We start from the raw sequence: 21,287 nt of genomic DNA, 5'->3' as shown, positions 1-21,287 counted from the left end.
CATAATCCGTTTGGAGTTAAAGAGGACCACAGAAACTGCACCTCCAGGTGTCACAGGTTACAAAACTAATAACTAAAAAAAATTAAAAAACTTATCTCAGATTCCCTCCTGGAGTCTACTGCCTTGTTTATACAGTTGGAGGACAAAGTCAGCCACTGCCTGAATTCATATTCTGCACTATGCGATTCAGGAAACAGTGAGTCCAAGCATTTCTTACTCTTAAAATTGTGTTCAATGTTTGCAGTTACTTTCCTATCCCTGATATTATCAGGAAAGGGGCTGCAATTTCCTTTCCACTTCTCTGAGTCAACTGCAGAGTCTCAGATGTTTTCACAGTTGAGACAAGAGAACAAGCAGCACCAATGAAAACCACGGGGTTCTATGGAGGCATCATGGTGTAGTGAGTAGAAGCATGCTGCTCTAGCTGTATCTCACTGGGTTCAAATCCTGACTAAACGGCATATGGTGCATTAACAGCCAGCTGACCGCAAGAATTTCTATGCTGGTAAAACAGGTTTATAATAATGCCAGTTAATCTAAAGATGATTTAAGTGAAGACTATTTGGTATTTTTCAAGGGCTCAATAATCATTAACTGTGATCATGATCTTTCCCTTACCTACTTTCAATAAGTAAATAATTTACATTTATTAAACAAAATAAATTTAATCTTGCTTTTCTGAAACAACACAATTCTATTTCAATTTTCTTTACATAGAGGGAGGATCTCACCGCAGATAAAGATGTATGTATATTTTTTCTCCACTTAAAATTATGCTGAGACTCAAAAACAGAAATATCTAGTATGATATCAATTCATATACCAGTTATGTTTAGAGGGAGTTGGGCTAAACATACAGCATTCATTTAAAATGAAGGCCTCCCGTCATACTTTGCTGATGGTATTTAAGTATTGAAAGCCAACTTTTTCTGCCTGCTTACTATTATGTCATAGTAGCATGATTTCCCAGATGGCAGAAACTTTGCCTTTTTGTATATAGCTAGGCATTTGATGCTTGTAACAGTGACTTCTCAATAATTATGCATTGCCAGGAAAGATAATTACTTTAAAAATTTATTTAGGAAATTATTTAGCAAATAGTAAATAAATAGTATTACTTGGTTGCTATTATTTCTGAATATCTTCAGTTTCCCTCAATTTTCTCATCTGATAAATGGAGATACATATTTCACAGCAGCATTGTGAGAGACAATAGAGTCAATATAGATAAAATTCTCCAAAGACCAAAACTTTATCTAGCTCATATGTTTTGCATGAGTATTCATTTTTTTAATTACTGTATCTTTTTAACTCATTATGACTAAAATTAAGTATTTTTTTCTCTTTCAAGACCTTATGCTTCTCCTATGTTTCCAGTATGCTGGACATCAGGTGTGGGTAATAATAGTACCATGCTTTTCCTTTGGAGACTCCAAATCCTCAGTCCAAATGACTTTATTCCACCTCTAACTCCACAGATGCCATGAAATCCAGACCTCAGTACAGACAGTGACTTCCATGAACTTAGCTAAAATTTTTGGACCAAGTTTACTCCTTCTGGATTCTAAATGGATAGGGTAATGTTGCTGTCTCATGAAGCACCTTCTGAGCCTACTGAAGCAGAAGCCGATGTTGAGGCAGAACTGAAAGATGCAGAGGCAGAGTCCGGATAACACTGTCTGAACACCTGAAAAGACGTTGAACACTGATGAATTTTACTGTTCTGTTTTAGCCCAAGGTCAGTAAGCATCTTCTGTAAAGGGCTAGATTGCAAATATTTTAGGTTTTATGGAACGTAAGGTTTGGGTGCAACTATTAAGCTCCAGTGATGGATATGGCTGTGTTGCAATGAAACTTGATTTACAGAAACAGATGGCAAGATCAATTTGGCCATGGATCATAGCTCATTGACTCCTGCCTTTTCCTGACAAAGTAGAGTTTCTTTACCTGGCAACCAAAGCAGTTAGTGTTAACTAATACCCCCTGTATCAGGCACTGGGTTAACAAATTTTTAAGCCAAAAATTTGAAAACTAATCATTTGTACCTTTTCTCTGTTCCCTTGCAGCATAAATACAACATCAGGAAGTATGTTTCTCTCAAATGTTTCCTTGGTCTATTTACTCTTTCCATTCCCACCTATAACCTGTTATTTCAAATCACAATCATTTCCTGCTTAACATTCTATAAAAACTTTTTACATATTCGTTTGAGTCCAGGATTCCTTTCAATTCTTTTTCACACGGAAGGTCTTATTGTGCTATCCTACCTTGTTTTAACCTGAATTGACTCTCCCTTAGCTGAGACAGCCAGACAAACTCCATTTTGGCTCCTTCACTTGCAGCCTCTTACCCACCCCCCTTCCTCAAGGACTTAACTTGTGCAAACTGACTCCCAGAACATCAAAGAACTCAATTAACTGATAAGATACTGTGGCACGCTATATCTGCAGTTCCCAGGAATTCGCCCGGTTGATAGAACCCAAAGCCCCCACATCTATCACCTTGTGATGGATTTAAAGCCCCTGCACCTGGAACTGTTTGTTTTCCCGTAACCATTTGTCCTTTTGACTTTTTTGCCTGTTTTACTTCTGTAAGATTGCTTCAGCTAAGCTCCCCCTCCCCTTTCTAAACCAAAGTATGAAAGAAAATCTAGCCCCTTCTCTGGGGCCAAGAGAATTTTGAGCACTAGCGGTCTCTCGGTTGCCGGATAATAAAGGACTCCTGAAATCGTCTCACAGCGTGGCGTTTCTCTACAACTCGCTCGGTTACGACATTATGATATTTCCACAATACATATATTGGCATGCCATGGTCATATCCAGGGGATTGCTTATGAACCTTTGACATAGATAATGTCTCCTGTCATAAAATGCATATTATCTGACTTGTTTATTAAATTGTATCTTTTGTTTCTAGAATATAAATTATGTGAGGATCAGAGCAATTTTTTTTGTTTACAGTTTTCTTCAATTGTTTATACATGTGGTTGATATAATGTGAATAACCCATATATATTTCTAAAAAGAAGGCCAAATGACTCAGCAGGGAAATTAAATATAAAAATAATGCATTTTTTTCTGAATCAATACAGACTTAAACCATATAATAAACTTCTGCTTTTAGAAAACCATTAAGGTCTATAGCACATATTTACTATTCTATGGTAATCTCTTAGATTTATCTCGCACCAACATACTAAAATTTTAACGGAATAAAAACACAAAAGAGGTTTTCAAAAAATATTATTTTCATATACCTAGTTTTCCAATTGTCTTTCTATTCCTGTTGGCTCTTAAAATTTACTTATTATTCAATGGCCAGTTCAAGTACAGATTCTCATTGTCTTTCTAATTTATTTCCTGTAGGGCTAGTTTGTTATTTTAGACCCATTTTCTGTATCACACATTTTTATAGTTCATATTGTATGTCAATTAAATTGTTGCAGATTCTTCCTATGTGCATGTCTTTGATGCACATGTACAATGAATGTTCCCAGAAAGTATTAATAAAGAACACATTTTCACCTCTTTTTAAATCACCAATTTCAGTACAAAGCAGTGTACACAGAAGATATTCACTAAATTCTTACTAAATGAGTGAATTTCATAGGAAACTGGAAAATGGATGATCATAAAATTACATCTGGAAGGAAATCAAGCCCAGAAAATTTATCTGATGACTGCACACACAATTTTTGCTAACATTATGCTGAAGGAAACAAGTGTATTACAATAACATGAAACATAGCAGATGGTTGGTTTACACTTCACATCATTCACTTGGTATTTTGGTGTGGAGAAATAATATTTGATCAAAACTTAATAGCATTTAAAATTGTCTTTATTTGATCTTTATTCTAACTAGTGATATGGATCACACAAAAGGTGTTTAGGCTCTTTCTTCTATGGCATGAGAATATTTTTTTAAATATATTTAGCTACTCAAAAAGTACAATGATATAAACAGGATATGGAAAACTCAGGAGAAAAACAGGAATTATAATTAATGACATAATATACACCAAAAATGAAGTGCCAATCTCAAATCATTTTTTAAAATGTGTGGTCTGAGATATTCAAAACTGACTCTAGAAGAAATCAATACTAAAATATTTGTCATACAAATAATTAATGAGAAGGTTATCAAAGAATTTCATCAAAGAATTCCTCTAATAAAGTCCCTGGGCCCAGAACTCATAGTTCAGAAAGGAAAAGAAAGAATGCATAATTTCCTTAATATATAAATTGATTCAAAACAAAAACACAAAAAAACCTAGAAATTACTCATATAAAACTAGCATAACCTCAAAAATAAGTGTACCTGAGTATGCTTATGCACACATATGAGGGCATATGTGTATGTGTGTGTGTGCACACCTCACATGTGTATGCACTACACACACAAGGTGAATTCTATTTAAAAACATAAATGCAGTGTATCTAGTAACAGAAAATAGCAGAAATTAAATCAACAAGTAATTATCTCAGGGATGTAAGATTCTCATTACTATATACATATCATAGATGTATGTGATCTGTGATCTGTGATCATTTGACTGGGGGCACAAAAACAAATGCTTAAATATTTCAGCATAATACAGCACTTACATCTGTGTGGTATAAATAATATTGAATAATATCATTGATTTGAAAGACCAAATTTGGCTGGAAGCAGTGGCTCACGCCTGTAATCCCAGCACTTTGGGAGGCCGAGACGGGTGGATCACAAGGTCAGGAGTTCGAGACCATCCCGGCTAACACCATGAAACCCCATCTCTACTAAAAATACAAAAAATTAGCCAGGCGTGTGGCGGGCACCTGTAGTCCCAGCTGCTCGGGAGGCTAAGGCAGGAGAATGGTGTGAACCCGGGGGGTGGCGCTTACAGTGAGCCGAGATGGCACCACTGCACCCTAGCCTGGGTGACAGAGCGAGACTCTGTCTCAAAAAAAAAAAAAAAAAAAAGAAGACCAAATTTAACAAAATCTGAACTATAGTGCATATAATTAGTCCTCCTCTTTCATTATTTAATTTTGGTATTCCATCATTATTGTCTGGTTTGAATTAACATGGTTATCATATGTTTAGATAAATATCATATTTCTGTAAGTATAGGCACGGATCCTTAAATCGGTAAAACATTTTACTCTTTTTAAATGTTTCTTTGTAATTCCCACTTCCACCCATCTAGTCTTCCATATAAACTTTAGAAAGAAATTACTAGGTTTCCAAAAGTATCCTAGATGGAACAGACTGATATTGATGTGAATTAATAGTAAAGGCCAGGCATGGAGGCTCATGCCTATGATCCCAGCAATTTGGGAGGCTGAGACAGGAGGATCACTTGAAGTCAGAAGTTTGAAACAATCCTGGCCAAATGGTGGATCTACTAAAAATACAAAAATTAGCTGGGTGTGGTGGCACGTGCCTGTAGTCCTAGCTACTCGGGAGGATGAGGCAGGAGAATCGCTTGAACCCGGGAGGCAGAGGTTGCAGTGAGCTGAGATGGTGCCACTGCAGGCTAGCCTGGCGAGAAAAAAAAAAAAAAGAGAGAGAGACTGGAAAAAATTGAGGTCTTTAAATATTGACTTATGCCACACATTAAAAGCAATTCTCTAATTTTTTTCTTTTACATAGTTCAGCAAATTTTAATAGATTATATTCCATATTCCAATATATTTATTCCTAATTTATTCCTAGGCCATTTGCATGTAGACATAAATATCCTCTGTAAAATGAATTTCTTATATAATTTTCATTTTTCTTTTGATAATGTATAAGAAAGATGTTATTTGTTTTATGCTGACCTTACAATTAACCATGTTCTATACATTCTTATTAGTTCTTTTTTTTTTTTTTTTTTTTGAGACAGAGCCTGGCTCTGTTGCCCCAGGTGGAGTGCAGTGGCGTGATCTCGGCTCACTGCAACCTCTGCCTCCCGGGTCCAAGCAGTTCTCTGCCTCAGCATCCAGAGTAGATGGGATTACAAGCACCCACCATCATGCCTGGCTAATTTTTGTATTTTTAGTAAAGACAAGGTTTCACTATCTTGGCCAAGCTAGTCTTGAACTCATGACCTCATGATCCACCTGCCTCGGCCTCCCAAAGTGCTGAGATTACAGGCTTGAGCCACTATGCCCGGCCTAGTTCTTTTTATCTTAACCATATCATTATGACTTCTTCAATACATAAGAATCTAGATTCTTTCTGCTTGATATTCACTTTTTCATGTATTTTCTAGTTTTATTGCTCTTATTTTATTGAAAATCATCTCAAATTTTGCATTTAAAATTAATTATAACAGGCATCCTAGTTTCCAAAATAAAAGATATCTTTCTAATGTTTTGCTTTAAACATAATATACAATATATTTCTCATAGATGTGCTCTACCCAAACAAGAACTTTCAATCTTATGGTTTCTAAGAATTATTATTAAAATTTGGAGTAAATATTTATTTTTTAGTGTATTTAAAACTGTGGAGGTAACTGTATAATCCTTCTTCCTTAATCTTTTAATATGACATGTTTACATAAGTTTTTTAAAGTTGTATTATCCTTGAGTTCCTGATGTAAGTGTTTTTGTAATAGAGTAAAAGCCTTACTGAATTTAAAATTTTCATTTTGGCGTAATTTCCAACTTACAGAAAAGGTGACTTCATAATACCAATAATCAGTATGTATCAAAAGTCCCCAACTGTAGCATTATACTATAATTGTTTATCATTGTCTTTTTCCTTAAAAGACTCAGACGTTGTGTTCCTTCAAGGCATTCTCTTAAAGTTGTACTTGAATCAAATAAAAAATTCACAGGGAAGTTGGAAAACCCTTCATACTGAAAAATAATGATACTACTATATATCACAATTTGTGGGATGCAAGCATAGTAGTATTTAAAAATATTTACAGTCTGGTGTATTGATCCTAAAAAAGATAATGCAAAATCAATTATCTAAACATCCACAATAAGCTACAAAAACAGATTACATTAAAACTAAAGGAAGAAGAAGAATGGCAAGAGCAAATATAAAAGTAGAAATTAAGGACAGAGAAAAATACAAAGAAAAATTTTTCTGTGAAAGATTAATATATTTGTTTGACACATGGTAAATCTAATAACAAAACACATATACACACACCAATATAAGGAATTTTTAAAACAGCATTAATTACAGAATGTACAGAGGTGTATGGTTTATTTCCTAGATAGCTTGTGTTTTTCTAAGTGTCTCATTTTTATTTATTTCTAACTTAATATGCTTCGTGATCAGAGAATGTACTTTCTATGATATAAAAAGTTCAAATATATTGAGACGATGTAAAACTCATCATATATTCTATCTTGTTAAATGTTTGGTAATATTTACCAATTGAAAAATATATATATTTTGTTAATTGGTTATAAATGTCAAATATTTATTTCTGTTTTATTTTTTAACTCTTCTTTTTTCATACTCATATCTTATTCATTTGATCAAGTGGTGATGGAAAGATGTTAAATTGTCTTTATTTTATTTTAATAGTTTTTAAAGGGAAGAGGTGGTTTTTGGTTACATGATTAAGTTATTTAGTAATGGTTTCTGAGATTTTGATGCACCCATCACCCAAGCAGTGTACACTGTACACAATGTGCAGTCTCCTTCACCCTCCTACCACCCTTCCCTTCAAGTCCCCAAAGTCCATTACATCATTCTTAGGATTTTGTGTCCTCATAGCTTAGCTCCCATTTATAAGTAAGAACATGCAATTGTATGATTTTCCACTCCCGAGTTACTTCACTTAGAATAATGCAGGTTGCTGCAAATGCCATTATTTCATATTTTTTTCTTTTCTTTTCTTTTCTTTTTTGGAGACAAAGTTTCACTCTTGTTGCCCAAGCTGGAGCATAATGGCACGATCTCGGCTCACTGCAACCTCTGCCTCCCAGTTTCAAGTGATTCTCCTGCCTCAGCCTCCTGAGTAGCTGGTCTTACAGGTGTCTGCCGCCACGCCCAGCTAATTTTTGTATATTTAGTAGAGACGGGGTTTCACCATGTTGACCGGGCTGGTCTTGAACTCCTGACCTCAGATGATCCTCCTGCTTCGGTCTCCCAAAGTGCTGGGATTACAGGCATGAGCTACTGTGCCCAGCCTATTATTTTATTTCTTTTTATGGCTGGGTAGTATTCCATGCCACATTTTACCTATTCATTGGTTGATGGGCATTTCGATTGGTTCCATATTTTTACAATTGCGAACTGTGCTGTTATAAACATGCACGTGCGTGTCTTCTTCATATGACATCTTTTCCTCTAGGTAGATACCCAGTAGTGGGATTGCTGGATCAAATGGAGGTTCTACTTTTAGTTCTCTAAGGAACCTCCATACTGTTTTCCACATTATACTAGTTTACATTCCCACCATTAATGCAAAAGTGTTCCCTTTTCACCACATCCATGTCAATATCTATTATATTTTGATTTTCAAAGTATGGCCATTCTTGCAAGAATAAGGTGGTATCTCATTGTGTTTTTAACTTGCATTTCCCTGATAATTAGTGATGCTGAGTGTCTTTTCATATATTTGTTGACCATTTGTATATCTTAAGAATTTTCTATTCATGTCCTTAGCCCACTTTTTGATGGAATTTTTTTTTTTGTCTTGCTGATTTGTTTGAGTTCCTTGTGGATTCTTGATATGAGTCTTTGTCAGATGTATAGATTGCAAAAATTTTCTCCTACTGTACATGTTGTCTGTTTGATGATTATTTCTTTTGGTGTGCAGAAGCTTTTTAGTCTAATTATGTTCAATCTATTTATCTTTGTTTTTGTTGTGTTTGATTTTGGTTTCCTGGTCATGAAGAACCAAGCCGATGTTTTCACTGTTTTTTCCAATGTTAGCTTGTAGAATTTTTATGGTTTATGATCTTAGATTTAAGTCTTCGATCCATCTTGAGTGGATTTTTGTATAAGATGAGAGATGAGAATTCAGTTTCAATCTTCTTCATGTGGCTTTCCAAATATTCCATTACCATATGGAATATGTCTTTTCCAAACTTTATGTTTTTGTTTGCTTTGTTGAAGATCCGTTGGCTGCTAAGTGTTTGGTTTCATTTCTGGGTTCTCTATTCTGTTTCATAGGTCTATGTACCTATTTTTATACCAGTACGATGTTGTTTTGGTAAGGATAGTCTTGTAAAATAGTTTGAAGTCGGGTAATGTGATACATCCAGATTTATTATTTTTGTTTGGTCTTGCTTTGGCTAGGCAGGCTCTTTTTTTGGTTCTATACGAATTTGGGGATTTTTTTTCTAGTTTTGTGAAGACTGATGATGGTATTTTGAAGAGAATTACATTGAATCTGTATATTGCTTTGGACAATATGGTCATTTTCACAATAATGATTCTACCCGTCCATTAGCATGAGATGTGTTATCTATTTGTTTCTTTCGTCAGTGATATCTCAGCAGTGTTTTGCAGTTTTCCTTGAAGAGATCTTTCACCTCCTTGGCTTTGTATGTTCCTAAGAGATACAGTTGCAGTTTGCAGTTGTTGTAAAAGGGATTAAGTTCTTGATTTGATTCTCGGGTTGGTTGTTGTTGGTGTATAGCAATGCTAATGATTTGTATATATTGATTTTTTGTGTCCTGAAACTTAACTGAATTTATCAGATCTAGGAGCTCTTTAGATGAGTCTTTAGAGTTATATAGATACACAATTACATCACTGGAAATCAGTGACAGTTTGACCTCCTCTTTACTGACTTGGATGCCCTTTATTTCTTTCTTTTGTCTGATTGCTCTGGCTAGGACTTCCAGAACTATGGTTAATAGATGTGGTAAGTGGGCATCATATTCTCATGGGGAATGCTTTTAAAATTGCCCTGTTCAGTATGATGTTGGTTGTGGGTTTGTTATAGATGGCTTGTATCACCTTGAGGTATGCCCCTTCTATGCCAATTTTGCTGAGAATTTTAACCATAAAGGGATTCTGAATTTTGCCAAATGCTTTTTCTGTGTCTGAGATGATCACATAATTTTTGTTTTTAATTATGTTTATGTGATGTACACATTTATGACTTGTGTATGTTAAACCATCCCTGCATCCCTGGTATAAACCCCACTTGAAATCTTTAGATTATGAATTTGGCTGTTCTTTTTTAGCTATGTAAAATTTTACTTTATATAATTTGAAGTTATATTATTAAGAGCATATGCATTTCAAATTGTTTTGTCTTTTAAATGAATCAATTATTTTATCATTATAAAATGTTTGTCTTTCTCTTTTGTACTGTTTTTCCTGTGAAGTCTACTTTGGCTGGTATTCACATTAGAATTCATATGTTTTTATAACACTGGAACTTATTGCAGACACATGGCATAATAAGGACTAGGTTTGTACTCTTGCCTTAAATAAACTAAGAAATTTTTGATAAAATATACATATCAATGGTCTTCAGACAGTGAACATCAGATAGTATAGGACAGTGACCTCGAGACAGGGAAAACGAAGGTATGAACTAAATCATCCATCCATCTTACTGCCTTTGTTGGACACAGAACAATTTTTCTGAGATTGAGTCAATAGAAGTATAATCACAAATATAAGCAGATGGATATAGCACATTGAAGAGATACTAAATTTTTTATGCACAAGAAACTATCAAAATGAGATAAATTTACATTTAAATCTTTAATTCATCTTGAGTCAATTTTTTGTATATGATGTAAAGAAGGGGTCAGTTTCAATTTTCTATGTGGCTAGCCTCATATCCCAGCATCGATTATTTAATAGGGAGACCTTTCCCCATTACTTGGTTTCATCTGGTTTGTCAAAGATCACATGTTTGTAGATGTATGGTGTTATTTCCAAGTTCTCTATTCTGTTCCTCTGGTTTATGTGTCTGTTCTTGTACAAAAACCATGCTGTCTGGCTTACTGTAGTCCTGTAATATAGTTCGAAGTTGAGTAGTGTGATGCCTCCAGCTTTGTTCTTTTTGCTTAGGATTGCCTTGGCTATTTGGGCTTTTTTATGGTTCCATATGAATTTTAAAGCAGATTTTTCTAGTTCTGTGAAGGTGGTCAGTAGTAGTATAATGGGAATAGCATTGAGTCTATAAATTGTTTTGGGCAGTATGGCCATTTTAACAATATTGATTCTTCTTATCCATGAACATGGAACGTTTTTCATATTTGTTTGTGTCATCTCTGATTTCCTTGGGCAGTGGTTTGTGGACTGTAAAAACTTTGGAAGACCACCTAGGCTATACTACTTAGAACATAGGCATGGGCAAAGATTTCACGATAAAAACACCAAAAGCAATTATGACAAAAGCAAAAGTTGACAAATGGGATCTGATTAAATTAAAGAGCTTCTGCACAGCAAAAAGAAAAATAAACTATCACCAGAAGAAACAGATACCTACAGATGGATAAAATTTTGGCAAAATATGCCTCTGACAAAAGTCTAACATCCAGCATCTACAAGTAACTTAACCAAATTTACAAGAAAAAAACAAGGCCATTAAAAAGTGGGCAAAGGACATGAAGAGACACTTCTCAAAAGATGACATACATGTGGTCAACAAGCATATTAAAAAAGTTCAACATCGCTGATCATTAGAGAAATGTAAATCAAAACCACAGTAAGATGCCAACTCATGCCAGTAAGAATGGCTATTACTAAAAAGTTAAAAAGCAGATGCTTGTGAGATTGTGGGGAAAAGGGAACACTTTACACGGTTGGTGGGAGTGTAAATTAATTCAACCATTGTGGAAGACAGTGTGGTAATTCCTCAAAGACCTAAAGACAGAATTACCATTCGACACAGCAATCCCATTAATGGGTATATGCCTAAAGGATTATAAATTGTTCTATTGCGAAGACACATGCATGCATATGTTCCTCACAGCACTATTCACAATAGCAAATACATGGAATTAATCCATATGCCCATCAATGATAGACTGGATAAAGAAAACGTGGTGGTACATATACACCATGGAATACCATGCAGCCACAAAAACAAAAAAATGTGATAATGTCCTTTGCAGGGACATGGATGGAGTTGGAGGTCATTATTCTAAGCAAACTAAAGCAGGAACAGAAAACCAAATACTGCATGTTCTCACTTTTAATTGGAAGCTAAATGATGAGGATACGGACACATAGAGAGGAACAATACACACTGGGGCCTATCAGAGAGTGGAGGGCTGGGGGAGGGAGAGAAGCAGGAAAACATAACTAATGGATACTAGGCTTAATACCTGGGTGATGAAATAATCCGTACAATCAACCCCAATAATGCACGTTTACTTATGTAACAAATCTGCATATCTTACACATGTACCCCAATCTAAAAATAGAAGTTTAACAAGGAAAAAAATGAGTTAAATCATTGGAAAATTCTTTCCAATCAAATTACATATGGCAATGTGTTAAGATCTACTCACTTTAAAGAGCTCTTTTACTCATCTGACAAGCATTTAGTGTAAGTGTTCTATTCGCTAGGCAATAGGAACTAGAGGCTGGAAAAACAATGGTGAAAAAATGCCCATGCCATTAAGAAATTTATGTGTGTGTATATGTGTGTGTGTGTGTATATATACATATACACACACATCATATGTATTTATTAGAACAAATTAAGACATTATTGAACAATGGTGCACATAGCAATTAACAATAACAAAAGGCTAAAATATAAAATTATTAAAATAATAATAACCCAACAATTTTTAAATTGGGAGGCAATATAAAAAGTTATTGAAGAGATCTAAATGTCAAAATGTGTGTGCGTGTGTTGGGGGGGATAGAGTTATGGGGTAATAAATGTTTATAGATCTTTGTTTCTCTCTTTTTTGTTCTTTGCAATCAAACTTAAGTTTTCTTCAGTTTAAAATAACTTGTTACAATGATATTCTTTAGCCTCATGGTAATCAGAAAACAAAATTCAGTAACAGACACCCTAAAAATAATAGACACGTAAAAAGCAAGAAATTAAATCACACTCCCAGAGAAAATTACCTCACTATAAATACAGACAGGAAAAAAGGGAAGGAGGGAGGAAAGGAAAGGAAGAAAGAACGAAGGAGAGAGAGAAGAGAAAGAGGAAGAAATGAAGAGAGAAATAACAAAAGAAAAAAGAGAGTAGCAAAACGACCAGAAAACAAGTAAAAGTGGCAGTAGTATGTTTTTACCTGTTAGTAATAATCTTGAATATAAATGAATTAAATTCTCCAATTATGACAGAGTAGCTGAATGGATTTAAAGACAAGATCCAACTATATACTGCCTACAAGAAACTCAGTTCACCCATAAAGACATACATAGACTGAAAATGAAGGGATGGTAAAAGATATCCCATACAAATGGAAACAAAAAAGCAAGAGTAGCTATACTTACGTTAGATAAAATAGAAAGATAATTATATAATGAGAAAGAAATCAATACAGCAGTATCACAATTATAAGTGCAAATGCAACCAACACTCAAGCACCTAAACACAGAAGCAAATATTAACAGACCTTAAAGGACAGATGGACTGCAATACAATAATAGAGTACCTCAAAACTCAACTATAATCAACACTCCACTATCATCAATGAACAGATCATCCAGACGACAAAAAATCATCAGTTAAACTGTAATCTCTACTGAACGGACCTAACATTTACACAGCTTTCCACTCTGCAACTGCACAATGCACATTCTACTGAGTAGCACATGGATTATTTTCCAGGACAGACTATGTGTTAGGCCAAATAACAAGTCACAGCCCTTTTTAAAAACTGAATTCATATCAAGCATCTTTTCTGATCACAGTGGAATAGTACGAGAAATCAGTAACAGGAGGAACTTTAAAAACTGTACAAACATATGGAAATTAAAATACATGTTCATGAACAATGAATAAAGAAATAAAAAAGAAATTAAAAATTTATTGAAATAAATAAAAATAGAAACAACATAACAAAACCTGTGGGATGCAGCAAAAGCAGTTGTAAGAGGAAAAGTGCATAGCTATAAACGCCTACATCAGAAAAGAAAAAAGATCTCAAACAGCCAACCTGACAGTACACCTCAAGTAATGAGAAAAACAAAAAAATCAAATGTTAAAATTAGTAGAAAGAATATCAGAAAGATTAGAACAGAAATTTTACAAATAGAAATACAAAATACAAAATACAAAAAAATACAAACAGTCAATGGAACAAAGAGCTGGGGGGTTTTGAAAAAAAAATCAAAATTGACAGGCTTTAACTAGACTAAGGAGAAAGAAAGCCGAAATAAAATCATAGATAAGGCTCGGCATGGTGCCTCACACCTGGGATCCTAGCACTTTGAGAGGCTGAGGCTGTTTGGATTACTTGAGGTCAGGAGTTCGAAACGAGCCTGGCTAACATGCTGAACTCTCTCTACTAAAAACACAAAAAATTACCTGGGCGTAGTGGCAGGTACCTGTAATCCAGCTACTGAGGAGGCTGAGGGAAGAGAATGGCTTGAACCCAGGAGGTGGAAGTTGCAGTGAGTCAAGATCATGCCACTGCACACCGACCTGGATGACAGAGGGGGACTCTCTATGACATGCTTGAACTTTCTGACTTGTCCTATCTTTCCCTATTTCCTAAATAATTAGTCATTCTACTTTAGGACAAGAATTTGCCATACAAGATCCTTTCTCATGTAACATTTCTTCATAACATTTCTAACATAAACACATCTTCATATCCACAATTTTCTTTGTATCTCTCCTCCTCCCTACTAATTTCTTATGCCCACACAAATCGAAAAAGATCAGGTAATACAAGGCCAAACAGTGGAGCCTTAGATTTTGAGAGGGACCTGTCTGCTTACAGTTCTTGGGATTCCATGAGGAAAAGAGGTTTCTCTTAAAAGAGGGTCTGTGGCACCTTCTGTTTTTCCCATGGAGTCTCAGGCTGTTAGAAATTATCTCAGGTCCTCTCATGTGGGCATCGAGAGTGGCAACAAGACAGACTAGGAAAGTAATTCAGACAACTAAGAAGAAAAAGAAAAACTTAGTACTATCTTTATTGTAAAGACAGATAAACTGAGGCACCATGCAGTTTAAAATTTTATGTTCACCTAGTGTAAGACTCCATAGCTCTCTCTTTTAACCATCCTGTAATTCTGCTGACTCTATGCCTGTCACTGATTCACTTGTGTGGTAGCTCGTGGGCCCCTTAGAGCTTGGAACCTGGGTTTCATTTCCTGCTCTACGGCTATATAATTTAACAATTTTTCTCTGGATTTGTTGGATTCTAACGGTATATATCCCAAATTTTATTAATATTACTGAATATTAATGGAGGCTGTGATATCTTTAGTCTGTAGAAATATTAAACAACCTACAAAGGACTATATGAGGTTAAATAGTATTAATATTTCTATATGCTTTAAAACATTGAGGCAATGTATTGAGAAACACAACCTAAGAAACTGCAACCAATCCACTCTGGACAAAAATTTAGACACTATCTCTTCAATAGAAGCTATCCAGTGGCATTTTTACATATCCTTACACATATCAACAGTATTTTACATGCTCATAACCTTAAAAATAGAAAGTGTTAAAATTACAGACCTTATGCATTTCTGTGGGCTTGAAAAATGATACAATATAGATTGTTTCTTTCAAGTAGTCATTAAAATGCATAAACTTCTAGAGTAATCACTAAAAAAAAAGATTTCATACCAAAGGTAGTAATACCAGAAATAAAAAAGGGCTCAACACTGCAGGTTCTTGAAGGCAAAAGTCAATGAAGACTTTGTTTTGGTTGTGAATCTTGGCCTTAAAACATTATCCACATGATCCTCCCTTCCTTTTCCTGTTGCAAAAATGTGATGAACCAGATTTGCTCATGCAGATGACAATACTCTTGAAAATAGTGGCAGAGAAATAAAATGAAAGGAATACAGTTCACTTAATGATCTCATAAATTGGAACTAGTTACCCCTCTGACTCTTGCATAGCTCCAGACTATGTGAGAGAGATGTAGTGGCTGTTTGCTAGCAATATTTTATTTGATGCTTCATTTTTGATTCCTTTAATAACTACTTACAACATACTAACAGGATCATGAAAGCATAGCTATTCAAGTAACCAAATAATTATGCAATCAATGTTTTTCCTCATCTCTAAAGCATAGTAATGGACTGATTATTTTAAGAATACAACTCGGTGACAAGTAGTTTGTGTTTAACTCAGTTTTAGTTTGTTGCTTGTTAAGGCCATTGCTTAGGATAATGAAAACAAGAGGAGGAGAAACAAGAATATAAACAAGAAATAGAAGCAGCAGCATAAGAAAATGAAGAGGAACAAGATGATGATGATTAGAAGAAGAAAAAACAGACTGAAAGAAAGGAAGAACAGGTGCGGGAATTAGAATTATTATGATACCTTATTTCCCCTCCTGATTTATGAAATTTGAAAATATTTCAAGGCTTTTCACAACAAAACCAAGCTAAAAGATACACCAATAGTCACCCCCTAAATTTGGTTAAGAATAAGACAATGTTGCCACTCACACCTGACCCAGGCACCAGCAGGAGGAGGGCACCTCCAGATTCTGCAGGAGAAGGAGCAGGACTCCTCCTTGCCCTGGCTGGGCCTCCACTGCTGCCACCTAGGCCCGCGGTACAGCACCCGCAGCTGCCTCCCCACTTCAGGCCGGGCTGGGCCCGGCGGGCTCCACAGCATTCCCACTCTCACTTCTCGGATCCAAGACTTGCTGCTGCTGCCACCACTAACGCCAATGCCAACACGACCACCGCTGCTGTTGCCCTCAATGCACCGGCCCACCCTACAAGCCTCCTACCACCTGGCCCCCGCAGACACTCTCCTACCTCTCCACCACTCCGGTCAAGTTGCAGTCTCTGTCTCTGCCACCAACTGCAGCGAGGCGAGCCACAGAACCATGCCATCTGCAGGCTCCAGCCTCCAGCGTGCAACAGATGACTCTTCCATCTCCTAGCTCGAAGCATCTGGGTGGTAAAAGCCAGACGTGCCTAGAACAGGATGCAGAGAGTGGTAATGTTAGAGGCTCACCTTGTCATGCTGGCCACTGGGTGGCAGGGGCTGGTTTCAGCAAACGCACAACTGGGAACTGGGGCGGGTGTGACTGCCTTTGCCAAAACCGGCCCCTGGCTAGGTCCAGCTGGCCAGGAACTGCTGGGTCTACCCTGGCTGCACTCCTTGGTGAGCAGAAGCAGCAGAAATTCAGACCCAGCCAGCTCTCTCCAACCAAGCGCCAGTTCCTGTTTCTGATGCCTCCACCCACAGGGCCCTGTTCCCCCGTAGTGCCCGCTACTCCGTGCCCAGGGGTCCCAGATTGTCTCTGCAACACAGTGAGAGGGTGCAGGCCGGGGAAGCACGGCGGGTGTGGGGGCCTTACTGTGCTCAGGATTCCCAAGGAAACATTGCGCGCCTGCCACGCTCCAGCACGAGCAAACAGAGGTTGCCCTCTAGAATCTAGAGTCTCGGAAGAGGAGGACGGCCCCTTCCTTGGAGGCCACAGCTATCTCTGCCACGTCCGTAGCCCGCTGCCAGAAGCAGCAGTACAGTGCAACCCCCAATAGTGCGCCCCCACCGGCATGCCACAGGGCACGTAAACCTGATAGTGCCCCCAAACTGCCCCATTGCCCCCAGCACTGCAGCCAGGGATAGTGCCCACGACCAGACCTTGCTGGGGGTAGTGACAGCCCAGATAGTGCCCCCAACCCGCCCCCCTGCCATGACAGGGCAGGAGCTAATAGCACCCCTAACCCTCCCCCCAGCTGGCGGTCAGCCCCCTGTAGCACACACAATCACCCCCACCACCAGGCAGTGTAGCCCCCGCCAACTCCACCAACCCACGTCCCCCATACCCCCACAGGGAATGTGACCTTGATAGTGCTCCTATTCAGGGTAGTGCATCCCTGGATAGCTCACCGACCCTGCCACCTTTCTACCATGCTGGCCAAGCTCCAACCTCTGTCACCTCCACCAACCGCAGTGAGGCGAGCCTAGGTCCCACAGGCTCAAGCCTCCAGCTCGGGGTATGTGGCTCCCACTTCCTGTTCTCTAAGCTGAGCTCCCAGCTTCGATTCTGATTGGATGAGAGCAAGTCTTAGGACAACCAATCACAGCATGAAAATAAAGTCCAATCAGAATAGGACTAGAGGTTTTCTCTCATCCAATCAGATATGTAGTCCAGGAACCTCATTTGCATAACCTCATATATAAAGCATGCAGAGGGGGCGTCAGGCCATTCCGGGCTCTTGTGTGGTTGCCTTCTCAGCTCCTCCGTGCCAGGCTTAGAAAACCAGGAGAAGGGGTAGTCACTTGCCACAGCTGGAGGCTGGAGCGTATGGTACCACGGCTCGCCTCGCTGTGGTGGGTGCTGGTGACAGAGACAGCAGCTCGGCTGGAGTGGTAGGAGGGGGTAAATAGTTTTTGGGTAGATGGAGGGATAAAGAGGGTGGTTAGCGGCAAAGGGAAAAGAGAATGGCAAGCAGGAGAGTGAGGAAAAGATGGTTGAAAAAAAGTTTTTGGGTATCTGGGGGGTAAAAAAGGGTGGCATGTAGGAGGAGGAAAGAGAGGGTGGTGGTGGGGGAGACGGGGACAAGTAGGAAGGAGAGAAGGTTTGCAAAAAGACGGTGGGGAGAAACATGGTGAGGAGAACAGAAAGACAGTGGGGAAAGAAAAGATGTGTAAAAAGATCTTGGGTAGATGGAGGTGGAAAAGGGTGCCACGTGGGAGGAAGGAGAAGAGGGTGCAGAGAGGGAGGGGGAAGAGAGAGAAGGTGGTGAGCAGGAGGGAGAGAAGATTTTGTGAAAAGTCGGTGGGGACAAGATGGTGGCGAAATGTTTTTTTCAGTAGATGGAGGAAAAAGAGGGTGGTGATCAGGAGAAGAAAAAAGGGTGGTGAGTAGGAGGAAGAAGAGGGTTTTTCAAAAAGGGTGGGAAGAAAAGACAGTGGGGAGAAAAAACTGGGTTTTTCAAAAAGGGTGGGAAGAAAAGACAGTGGGGAGAAAAAACAGTGGGGGAGAGAAGTTTTTGGGTAGATGGAGAGAAAGGGTGGCGAGCGGGAGAGTGGAAGGAGGATTGGGAAAACGACGATGGAAAAATAGTTTTGGGGTAGATGGAGGGCGACAGGAAGGTGGCATGTAAGAAGAGGGCAGGAATGGGGAAAAGAGGGTGGTGAGCAGGAGCAGGAGAAGGCTTTGCGAAGAGATGGTGAGGGGGAAAGGCAGTGAGGAAGAAAGTTTTTGGGTAGATGGGGTAAAGAGGGTGGTGAGCAGGAGGGACAAAAAGAGGGTGGCAAGCAGAGGGAGACAAGGGTTTGCCAAAAGACCATGAGGAAAAGACAGTGGGGAGAAAAAAGTTTTTCGGTACATGGAGGGGGAAAAGAGGGTGGCAAGTGGGAGAGGGGAAAAGAGGGTGGTAAGCAGGAGAAGGAAAAAGAGGAGGCGAGTGGGAGGGAGACAAGGTTTTGTGAAAAGATGGTGGGCAGAAGAGACAGATGGTGGGGAAAGGAAAGACAGATGGTGGGTAAAATGTGGGTAGATGCAGCGCGAAAAGAGTGTGGCAAGTGGGAGAAAAGAGGGTGGCGAGAGGGAGGAGGGAAAGAGTTGGGAAAAAGACGATGGGGAAAATAGTTTTGGGGTAGATGGAAGGCAAAAGGAGGATGGTAAGGATAGAGGAAAGAAGAGGGCGAGTGGGAAGGGGGAAGGCTTAGTGAAAAGACGGTAGGGAAATTTTTGGGGGTAGATGGAGGAAGAAAGAGGGTGGTGAGCAGGAGTGGGGAGAAGGCATTGTGAAAAGACGGTGGGGAGATGTTTTTAAGTAGATGGAGAAGAGAAAGAGGGTGGCAAGGAGGAGTGGGGGAAAGACGATGGGGAAAACCGTTTTGGGGTAGATGGAGGTTGGAAAAGCGGGCGGTGAGCGGCAGGAATGGGGAGAAGGCTTTGGGAAAATATGAGGGAAAAGTTTTTGGGTAGATGGAGGAACAAAAGGGGAATGAAACCAGAAGGGAGAAAAGGAGGGTGTCCAGTGAGGGGGGAAAAGTTTTTGGGTAGATGGATGGCGAAAAGGGTGGTGAGCAGGAGAGTAGAGAAGGCTTTGCGAAATGACAGTGGGGAAAAATAGTGGGAAAAGTGTTTTGGGGTAGATGGAGGAAGAAAAAGGTGGCGAGAGGGAGAGGGCCAAATGTGGTTGAGAAAAGAAGGTAGGGGACAAAGTTTTTGAGTAGATCTTTTTCTGAGTTTTAAATCAGATTATTTGTATTTTTGCTTTGAGTAGTTTGAGTTCTTTATATATTTTGTGTTATATTAACCCCTTGCCTGATGCATAGTTTGCAAATACTTTCTTCCATTCTCTGGATTGCTGCTTCTATTGATTGCTTTCTCTACTTTGCAGAAGCGTTTAAGTTTAGTGCAATTGCATTTTGTCTGTTTTTGCCTTTTGTTGCTTGTGTTTTTAATGTGTATTTGAAAATCCCTTGTCCTAACCAATTTCACGATTGGTTAACTAACCATAGCTAACATTTTCCTATGTTTTCTTCTCTAGTAGTTTCATAGTTTCATGTCCTACATTTAAATCTTTATTTTCAGTAGATGGTAAGATAACAGCCTAGATGTATTCTTGTACATGTGGGTGTTGGGTTTTCCTAGCACAGTTTATTGAAGAGATTGTCCTTCCCGAATGTGTGCTTTTGGTGCCTTTGTTATAAAAGAGTTGACTGTAAAAGCTTGAATTTATTTTTGAGTTCTCTATTCTGTTTCATTTGTCTATGTCTGTCTGTCATTCGTCTATGTGTCTCTGTCTCTCTCTCTCTGTCTGTCCCCTACCTATTTTTTTTCTTTTGCCACTACCATGCTGTTTTGGTTACTAGATTTGTGGTATATTTTGAAATCAGGTAGTGTGATGCCTCCAGCTTTTTTCTTTTTATTCAAGATTCTTTTGTCTATCTGAGGTATTTTGCATTTCCATGTGAATTTTAGGATTTTTTTTTTTTTTTTGAGACGGAGTCTCGTTCTGTCGCCCAGGCTGGAGTGCACTGGCGTGATCTCGGCTCACCAAAAGCACTGCTTCCTGAGTTCAAGCGATTCTCCTGCCTCAGCCTCCTGAGTAGCTGGGATTACAGGCGTGCGCCACCATGCCTGGCTAATTTTTATATATGTAGTAGAGACGGGGTTGCACCATGTTGTTCAGGCTGGTCTCAAATTCCTGACCTCGTGATCCAGGCGCTTTGGCCTCCCAAAGTGCTGGGATTACAAGCGTCAGCCACCGTGCCCGGCGGTTTTTTTTTTCCT

General features: G+C 38.5%; 1 long non-coding RNA gene across 1 annotated transcript in view; it reads right to left on the bottom strand.

Moving 5' to 3' along the window:
- Positions 1-18,061, bottom strand: part of LOC134738124 (uncharacterized) — a 31,815-nt gene extending 13,754 nt beyond the window's left edge. Inside the window, exons 1-5 of the long non-coding RNA XR_010123668.1 lie at positions 17,924-18,061; positions 17,388-17,471; positions 16,840-17,001; positions 15,704-15,871; positions 14,434-14,530 (exon numbers count right to left, since the gene is read on the bottom strand). This is a non-coding gene — a long non-coding RNA (uncharacterized LOC134738124). The remainder of the gene's footprint in view (positions 1-14,433; positions 14,531-15,703; positions 15,872-16,839; positions 17,002-17,387; positions 17,472-17,923) is intronic.
- Between the last annotated feature and the right edge of the window lie 3,226 nt (positions 18,062-21,287).

This window comes from Pongo pygmaeus, chromosome 15, assembly GCF_028885625.2.
Source record: "Pongo pygmaeus isolate AG05252 chromosome 15, NHGRI_mPonPyg2-v2.0_pri, whole genome shotgun sequence".
Lineage (NCBI taxonomy): Eukaryota > Metazoa > Chordata > Mammalia > Primates > Hominidae > Pongo > Pongo pygmaeus.
This window is presented reverse-complemented; position numbering and strand designations above follow the sequence as displayed.